Source organism: Crocodylus porosus, unplaced genomic scaffold (genome assembly GCF_001723895.1).
Source record: "Crocodylus porosus isolate Cpor-Errol unplaced genomic scaffold, CroPor_comp1, whole genome shotgun sequence".
Classification (NCBI taxonomy): Eukaryota; Metazoa; Chordata; order Crocodylia; family Crocodylidae; genus Crocodylus; species Crocodylus porosus.
In genome coordinates this window covers 9,919,885-9,929,286 of record NW_017728915.1, presented here as the reverse complement: position 1 = coordinate 9,929,286, position 9,402 = coordinate 9,919,885, and positions in this window count along the sequence as shown.

Genomic DNA, 9,402 nt, shown 5'->3' with positions numbered 1-9,402 from the left:
CCCACGGCCCCCTTGAATCTTGACCCAGAGCACTTCAGCCTGCCCTTCCTCTGACCCCATTCTGCTGGCAGAGGATGTGTAGTGCTCCTTGACAGAGCGCCACACCCCCACCTTTCCTTCCTTCTCTATCCCGCCTGTAAAGCCTATAGCCCCTAATGCTAACCACCCAGTTGTGGGACGAATCCCACCACGTTTGTTAGTCTTAAGACATCTGGGTTTGAACTAGCTATTCTGAGGGTGAGTTCCTCCTGTTTATTCCCCATACTGCGAGCATTGGTATATAGGCATTTAAAGCCTTGCAAGACTGTGTGTGCCACCCCCCACTTAGGGAGACTGTCTGGACCCCCGTTCCTTACCTTAGCACTCCTTGCCTTCGTCACCCATCTTGCTTGGATGGCATCTCTTCATCTTCCGGCGGCCCCCTGGTTCTCCCTTTCCCTTTCCTTTCTGTCTGTGGAATATGCTGCTAACTTCTTTTCTCCATCACTGCAAGTGGAAGAGATGACCTGTGACAATATAACTTTACTACTACTCTGTTTCAAATGCTCCACTTTTCTGTACTTCCTGAAAGACAGCATATACATTGAATAAATAAAATGAATAAAAATATATTATCCACTCCAGAAATAGAATTCTTAGCACTGAAATATGGCTGAGGTTACCACATACAAAGTGTTCATACAAAAGGGGCATTTCTGTAGCCCATACACATTGCTGAGAAATCATTGTGCTAACTCTTTACATGATCTTCCACGATGATAAGAGCTGATGGGGAAAGAAGAATGCTGGACAACAATCTTATCTACCAGTTCCACTCATTTTGAGACGCACAAGGTTAGATCATACCCTTATGCCAAGTGTCTCATGGCATTAACTTTTTCATAACAGTGCAAGAGTGAAGCTGCTGGAGAAGCCTGTCGTATCAGTTTCTGTAGTAGTTCTTTAAGAGCTATCAATGTGATATCATTATAATTAAACTGTATGCAAGTGTTTTTTCTGATATCTTCCTCCTCCGTTTATAGCCAGAATATTTTTATTCTCTTTGTAGCCAAGAGACTGCTATATTTGGTGAGGGGAAAATAGAATAAATCAAGATTCACAGATACAACTCAACTGTCACAGAGACTTTCTTTCCTTTCCTGCAGGATCTTCTCCAGCAGCTGCCAGAGAACTCTTCCTGCCAGCCCCAGTCCTGGGGCTTAGATGTGCCCAGGGCCCTGCATCCTTCCATTCAACTGACTGGGGACAGTTGTTAGTGGTACAGCTGTTAGTCTAAGGACATGGCACTAGCAGACAAGGGTCTTTTGGTCAATCTGGTATCTTTCAGTAGACCAACTGAATAGTTAAAGAAATACGTTTTAGCAAGCTTTCGGGTTGAAAAATGCTTTGTCAGGCTGAAGAAGCACCTGCAGTTGTTGCGTGTGCTCTTCCTCGCAGACTCAGTATAGCCACTGGAATTCTGACACGCTACAATATGCCAGATATCTGACTTCCCAGGTACCTCTCCACTTTTACCTGTGCTGCTACATCCCCTTCCTCCCACCTCCCCAGCCTGTCCCTCATCCCCCTGATGCCTCTATTTCCATTTTCACTGCCTGGCTTTCTGGCCTGCATTGCATGCCAGCCTCTGGCTTCTTTACTATTCTTTCCATCCAGGAATGGTGCACACACCAAGTACAGATGCTTCTGCAGCCTGCAAAAGGTTTCTCAACCCAAAAGCTGGCATCCCAAGCAGCTAATCCGAGCTCATCTAGAGCCTCACAACTCCACTGCACCCAGCAGGCCTCAGCTCTGTCAAAGACGTGACAGATCTGGGCTTTCCCCAGCCAAGACTGTGTGTGTGCATGTGGTAGCAGGAGGTTATGGTGCCTCCTACCCACCTTTCACCAAGGAAATTCTCAGTCCTGGCATTTCCTAGGGCTGCTGCACTGCTGGCAGTTCCAACAGACCTCCCAGCCCTGGCAGAGTGCAGTTTTTGTGGTCATGCCGAGGACTTGGGGTCTCCTCCTTCCCCGTAGCCCCAGCCCATACCTCCAAGTTATCCCTGGCATGGGAGCTCAGCAGGGACATGTTCTTCCCCTGCTGGCTGGTGATGCAGTGAGTGCCAGACCCCAATGCAGAAAGCAGCTCAGTTTAAACAATGATAGCTGCTTTTTATGCTGTTTTTCTATTCCTCCCCCAGAGCACTGGGATTGGAAGGGACCTCAGGGAAGGATCACAGTCACTAGCCAGCTACACAGTCAATATCAGAGCAGTCCTTCCCGTTTCCCTGTGAACAATTCCAGCTTCAAAACTTGAAACATTTTGAAACATTTCAGCTTCCCTTGTTTCATTTCAAAGCTGTTTTGAAGCCTTTCGTTTTATTTCAATTTCACTGTTTCAAGCTTGAAACAAGTTGAAACAGCATCAAAATGAAACATCCGGCAAAATTTCACACAACGCTATTAGCTGGTACTGCCACCACATCCTCCAGGTTTTGCAGAAAGTATCCTGCAAACCCAGACCCAGCACTGGTGGAGGGTTAGATTAACAGCCTTGCAAGAAGGTAAACACTTCTCTCCTGGTATTCTGATAGTCATGGGCAGGAAGAAGTTCCTGGTAGTGCAACTCCAAGGAAACTGTTTAACCCCCTGATGTGAGGCTGTTGCAATTGCTTAAAATCTACCAAATTTAGAAAGATGCTAGGTTCTTTATTCTTTGCCAACCTTTTTTCCCCAACCAGGTGAAACGATGGGAAATATTAATAGAAATTTCTCTCAGAGTCCCATTCCACTGGCTGCAGAGATAATTATGCCTTCAATATTTGTTATTGGCAACCTCACCTCTTCCCCTTGTCACCTCAGATAGGTAGGTATAAATACATCTAAGACACACACACTAATTATATAGGGTATCCCCAAGTAACCCACCCTTCAGCCTCTCCCCTTTACATAGACATATTCCAAAAATAGCCAAAGATTATTCCTAAGCCATCCTAGAAGTTTTGGCCTCCTTTGTTGTCTCATCCCACAAACTACCCAATATTTTATGGCTAAAAATAGCAATTTTTCCCCACTGTTCTTCCCATCTCCAGATTCCTTTGACGCCTTTCCCTTCCATCTATATTCTGTCGTACCCGGGTTCCGCTTTTATTCTTATCATAGTGGTATCAAAGCACACTCCAAGAGTTGACAAAGCACCTTGGCTGTCATCTGCATAAGCATGTCTTTCTTCTTCACAGAAAGGACCTCCCCAATAAGTGCAATTTTTCAGTAAAGCAGGTCCCTTTTTTGTATGAAACCTGATCACAAGAGCACTAACATCAGCAACAGTGGGCATAAAGATAGCAAACAAGTAGACTGACCTAGAGTGGAAACCTCCTGCAATACACCATCTTATTTTCATAATGTGTCAGGGGGCCATTCACCCAGATGACCTACTTTTGCATCTGTGATTGTAACAATAGCCTGCCTGGAAAAGTAACATCAAGTGAACCATTTCAAGCTACTGTATTTGGCAATTAGAAGTATAGGATCAACAAAAATGGCTAAGAAGAGTTTGGAAACTATTGTTCCAAAACACTACAGACTGGAACATAAAAAGAAATAAAGGAATCACCTTTTGTAGATTGTTTCTCTTTAATCCTCTATAAGATTCCAGGCACCAAGGGTCCCCTGGATGTGTACATATCTCCCATTAATGCCAATGGCAATTATATCTGGATGTAGAACAGAGTTCTGAATGTCTCCTAAACCTTGAACTAAAATTGCAAAAGTAAGTCGCACACACAATTATCCCAGTGTGTAAGTGAGAGAGAGAGATATGGAATGGAAATATAGTTACTATTCCCTTGTGTTTTCCCACTATTTCTATATCTATAAGAAATAATAGTGGTGAAATTGTATATTTTATCCCTATTTACATATACACACATGCACACAATTACACCAATATATTAACTATATATAATCCCATACTGGTGTAATTGTACCCCCATTCACTTCCCTGGAGCAGAACTATTCCCTCAGACACCTTCAGGGCACTAAGATGGGCAGTGCACCTGTAGCAGGGCATTAAGATGTGCCTGATCCTTTAAGACTGAAGCAGAGTGTCCAGGGAGCTCTGCAGGCTAAGCAGAGCTCCACAGCTGTGGGTTGCCTGGGTGACAACCTAATGAAGTAATTGGGCAGCACCAGTGGATGTCAGATGACCGGAAGGAAGCAGGGTTTCAGGGCATATAAACCAAGGGCTGGAGCCAAGGGAGGGAGCTACCCAAGACCTGGTGCCGCCTGCTTTACTACCCAATTACAGCAAGACTCCAGGAACCTCCTAGGGCTAGGAGCATGTTGCCCTAAGGGTGGATGTTTGTCCCCTTAAAAGGGTATAGTGCTGTTGTCATTGCATTGTTTAAGTTATAGCCCAGGGGTTTATGCTTGTGTTACTGTTTGAACCGGAAGACTGGGATGAGGCTATAAAGGGAGGTTCAGAGGCCTCATTAGTGCCTGGAGAAAGGGGCACATGATTCAAGTAGAGCCTAGTCACAGGCACAGAGAGAGTCACCAGAGAGAGAGGCACAGCTATAGGGGCACAGAGAACCCAGTGCCAGTAAGGATCGTGGCTACAGAAGCCTCAATAGGGTCCTAGTTCCAGAGCTGTGCAGAGACATAGGGTCACAGAGAACCCCGTGCCAGAGGGGCACAGCTACAGGGTCACAGAGCCCAGCACTAGAGGGGTGCAGAAGTGACAGATAGTAGTATAACAGTTGTGAGGCTTGGGACACAGTAAAGGGAAGGTTGGAGCTGTGCATTGTGCCCTTGGTATTAGGACATAAGAGGGGCAGCCTCCCACCTAGAAAAAACTTATTAATTATATCAAAGGTGTGGTGGGCAGGCCAACATAGTGATCAGCCTTGGGACTTCCCCCTGTCATATCACCCTTTCCAGAGCTCTCAAACCTAGCTGAAATCTTCCTCCACTACTCAGCATATACTTCTCACTAAGGCCAAGTACAGACAACCAAAAGGCCTGAGGCTAAGTCGATTTAATCTTAACAGATCAGTCTAAGCTGCGCAGAGTGAACTGATAAGCAAATGAACAGACATTCACTTTTGATTCTGGAAATATAGAGCATGACTCCCTGCTCATTTGGAGCAGACAGCTTGGGCCAAGGCTATCCTGCACACCCTGAGAGAGGTGAGGTTTTTAGGGAAGGTGCAAAGCATTTTGGAATGCTGGGGAAAACATTTTGGGATGCTGGGGGACTGTGACTTAACTTGAATCTGGAGGGGATCTGAGACAGGTTAAATCAGTTTATCAAACTTCTGAATCAGTTAAGTCTGATACCACATCAATCCAGGTTTATCTTAAACCAGTTTTGCCCATTTTGAAAATGATTTATGTGCACTGAACTTGTGTCCTGTTACAGATTTGAACTGATTTCCAATCACTTATACTGGTTTGTGTGTAACTTCTGTCCTTAGCCTCATGGTCTGGGCTTTCCTGCTTAGCTTTCCCCCAAAATCCTTAAAGGGCAAACTGCCAATGCTTTATGCTAAGCAGAGTCCCTCCTGCCTATTCACCAATACAAATCTCTTACGCTTGGTGATGACAAGGCACAGGCAAAGCAGGACTTCCATTACAGGGACAGGTACTTAAACTAAACTAAAATGCTCTATGGATTCTCTTTCCCTACAAGGTTCTTTGCAGACCCAGCAGGAAAAAAAAAAAAAAAAGTTTCCTAGTGGTAGGTCTATAGTTGAGAGACAATCTGTCAATGGCCCCAGACTGTAGCCTCAATGATCCTTCCATGGGGCATCAGACTCTTCTCTTGGCCAGGTCAGTTAACCAGAATGCTATACAATAGGCTGCCCTGGGAAAAGTTCAGACTTGCAAAGTCCCAGTGCTAGCATTTCCTTCATTTACATTCACACAGGATTCATAATTTGATATAGACATAGCTCACTCTGTCATAAAGCTTTCTTCATATAGCATCTCAATCAAATCAGATGACATAGGTAGAAAACAAGGTCAGGATTTGGTCAGGCATTTTTACAACTTTTTTTGAGGCACCATGAGAGCTGCTGGGCCAAGTCCGCAGAGAACGTCAATGCACTAAGAACACATGCTAGAGTTCCTTCCTGAACCCCAGGATCTTTCCTAAAACCTCTATCATTTCACTAAATCATATGGCTAGAAGGTTCAGCAAATCCCTCCTAACTGCTTCTTATAAGCACAAATCTCTTGTGGTTACTGTGCTGCCTACATTTAAGAAGCTCTGCTTCCTGTCACATGAGCCTGGGTTACCCAGGACAGAGGCCATGGCTAGCTAGATGTCTTATTACAGACTTTATTTATTTGTTTTTAAGAGCTGAAAAATTGGAGTTCCTGCAGACAGTGCTGTTCCTTATTGTACAGCCTTGATCACCTTTCCATTCTTACAGATACCACACGTTCATAAGATCCCAACCAGATCCGACTAGGAAGAGGAAAGCATACAAATTCAAAAATAACGGACAGGGATCTCAAGCATGTAAGCTTCTGTGTCCCTGTAGCTGCAGTTGTATCTTGTTTCTGTCACTGCAATTGTAGGTCTGGAATAGCTTCACCACCACTTAACAGCCTCAGAAGACTTCCTGCAACCTGTGCAGTTGCCTTTGGTCCCAAAAATGGAAACTAAAAAAAAAATAGTAACCTTGTGACTAATCCAACCCAAAGAAGCCACTGTCTTTCATTATCATTTCCAGGTCATATTTCCAACATCACTGAAGGAACAGGAAACTGCTATACAGCAATGTTGCAACAGACAGAGTTAAGCAGAACACTGGAAAACTTTTGCTTTGCAGTAGCGATTAGAAACCTGTTTAAAATTCCAGCCTTTGAAACCAGAAACATACATCCCATTGCTATTTTAATGGTTTATTTCAATTTATTAATATCCCTATTTAAATGGAAGAGTCATTCTTGCTAGGGTGCAACACACTTCATCACATAATCATCTGTATATTCACATTTCTATTCCAGTATAGCGGTTAAGCAAAAATCACCTCCAGGAGTGCAGTTTTTAAACCTCTGGAACTCACTGGACTGGAGATAACTTATGTGGGCTTTTTATTAACAGAGATGGTCTTAGAGGTACATGAAGGAAAAAAAATAATCACAGCTTTAATTATATGAGACTATTCCAAGGCATTCCCTTTGTGAAAGCTGAAAAATTATGAGAATGAATGGAAATGGATTCCTTAGGACAAGCGGCCAAGCTTCTGGCTCCTACTTCTTCAGGGGGTAGCTTAAAAGCCCCCCTCAAACACATTTTTGATGTAAAATAAATCCAGTCAGCTGGCAATATAACGAATGGAAGAACTACCCCCTTGGCTTCAGTGAATTTAAACAAAATAGATAAAAATCTCTTTGTGCTTTTTCAGAATTCATACAATTTAAGAAACAAAAGAAGGTGGGGATAAGCAAAGAATGTCAGGAAACACTTCTAAAGATTTTTTTTAATTCACAGTTACACTGATTGAACTGATTAGCTGAGGTTTAGCATAAGAAACCAAATAACAGCATTTAGCAGGAAACTAATATTGTTATATACTTCCGTTAAAGGACTCCTTTAGTTGGCACAATCTTAGCTTTAATTTAGCTACCACTTTAATGTTTTTGTATTTTAAAAAAATAGGTAGTCTGTTTTTAATTTTGAGTAATAACATGGTGCTGAACCACAAAGTATGACTGCAAATCATAATTATAGCTGAATTACTTCATTTATGGAGAAATCCAAGAGCAGACAACCAAAATTTAAAGTATGGCATGCTCATTAAAGTCCCTTCCTAGATTCTTCTCAAGGTGGGGACTGCCTTTCTAAGTAATAAATTATGTTACAGTATACCTGTATTTCAGAGCTACAATCTACAAATTAATGACACTGGTGAAGTTGTTCTGTTATGATTTTCTTGGGTCAAAAAAACAAAAAACAAACCCCAAAAAAACAAATCACTCAATCTTTGCTTCTGTGCCCCATCTAGAAAAGGGAGTACTTCCTTTCTCCACACACTTAGTCAAACTAGATTCAAAGTCTTTTTTGAGTCTTGCTTGCTTTGCATTTATACTATGCCTACCTAACATGGGCCTCAAGAGACGCATCTGAAACAATGGCAGAGCCAATTAGGTTGGCCAAGAATGCAGATTTCCTAGAATGCACTCCATATGTTAGGCTAAGCCAATTCTTCTCAAACTTCCCTGGCAGAAGGACTAGTTTATGATGGATGGGGGGTTTTTTGTTTTTCCCCCCCAAATTGAGGGCATTTTAAGTCTTCTTTTTCCATTAAGACACACTGAGCCCCAGAGCTGCCGATGAGCTCTGTGAAAGGAAAGCCTACACCAGCATTGGAGTCTGTTAAGATAATGCCAGATAAATCCTCCACAATTCTAATAATAATAATAAAATGTCTACTTGTTTTTAAACAGTGCATTTTTCATTTTATTTTCCCAAAGGGGGTCAATACCATCATTCACATTTTATAAGAGGGAAAACTGAAATCCAGACAGGAACAGAGACTTGCAAAGGTCAAGCAACAGGAAAATGTCAGAGCCAGGAATAGAGCTGGTGCTCCGAAGTTCCCGTTTATTGCTCCTTCCAGTAACCCACATTGCCTTCCAAAGCAGAGGTTTTGTTACACAGTATATTTTCAGAAAACAAAATGCTTGTCTTTTTGCTGCGTTTTTCTTCCTTCCATCAGCCAAATGCAAATGCCAGCAATAGGAAATAAATGCCCACCTTTATACAGTTGACCTTATTTCAGTGGCGGTAAGCATGAAATTAAAACCCCTCCCCCATCTCCCCAAGTGCAGAAGTCCTGAAAAGAGATGCCGTCTTCTAGAGACAACCGAATTGCCAATACATTTAGTAAAAGAATTAATAAATGGAGCATTTAAAGTAAATAAAAGCTCCAGTGGTCACTATTAAAATGTCAGAACTCTGCAGCAAATGTAGAAACTATTGATGTTTTAAATGTCGACTACTTTATACTGGCAATATTACAGTAGAAACCCTTTGCCATTTAAAAAGGCACTGCCCATTGCTTTAAAATCATCAGATATGTGGGTTTACAAGGGTTTTTTGTTTTTTCATTTTACCAGTATTTTCATTACCTAGAAAAAGCAGCAGTATGAACTCCCAGCACATCTGAAACCATGGTTACTATATTTCTCCTGTTCTGCTTTAGCAGCTATATGGAAACAAAATAAAGACCCTTTGCCAGCTATTGCAAAATGAAGAGAGTGACTCTAGTGCCTCTACTTACCATTCTTCTCCAAGCAGCAAATGCAATAATGTACAAGACTGCAGTTTCTGGAGGGTCACTGTCAAGTGTGCAATAGTTCCTGATACAAGCACCACATTCTAAAGGAGTAAAAAGTAAAGAGTAGA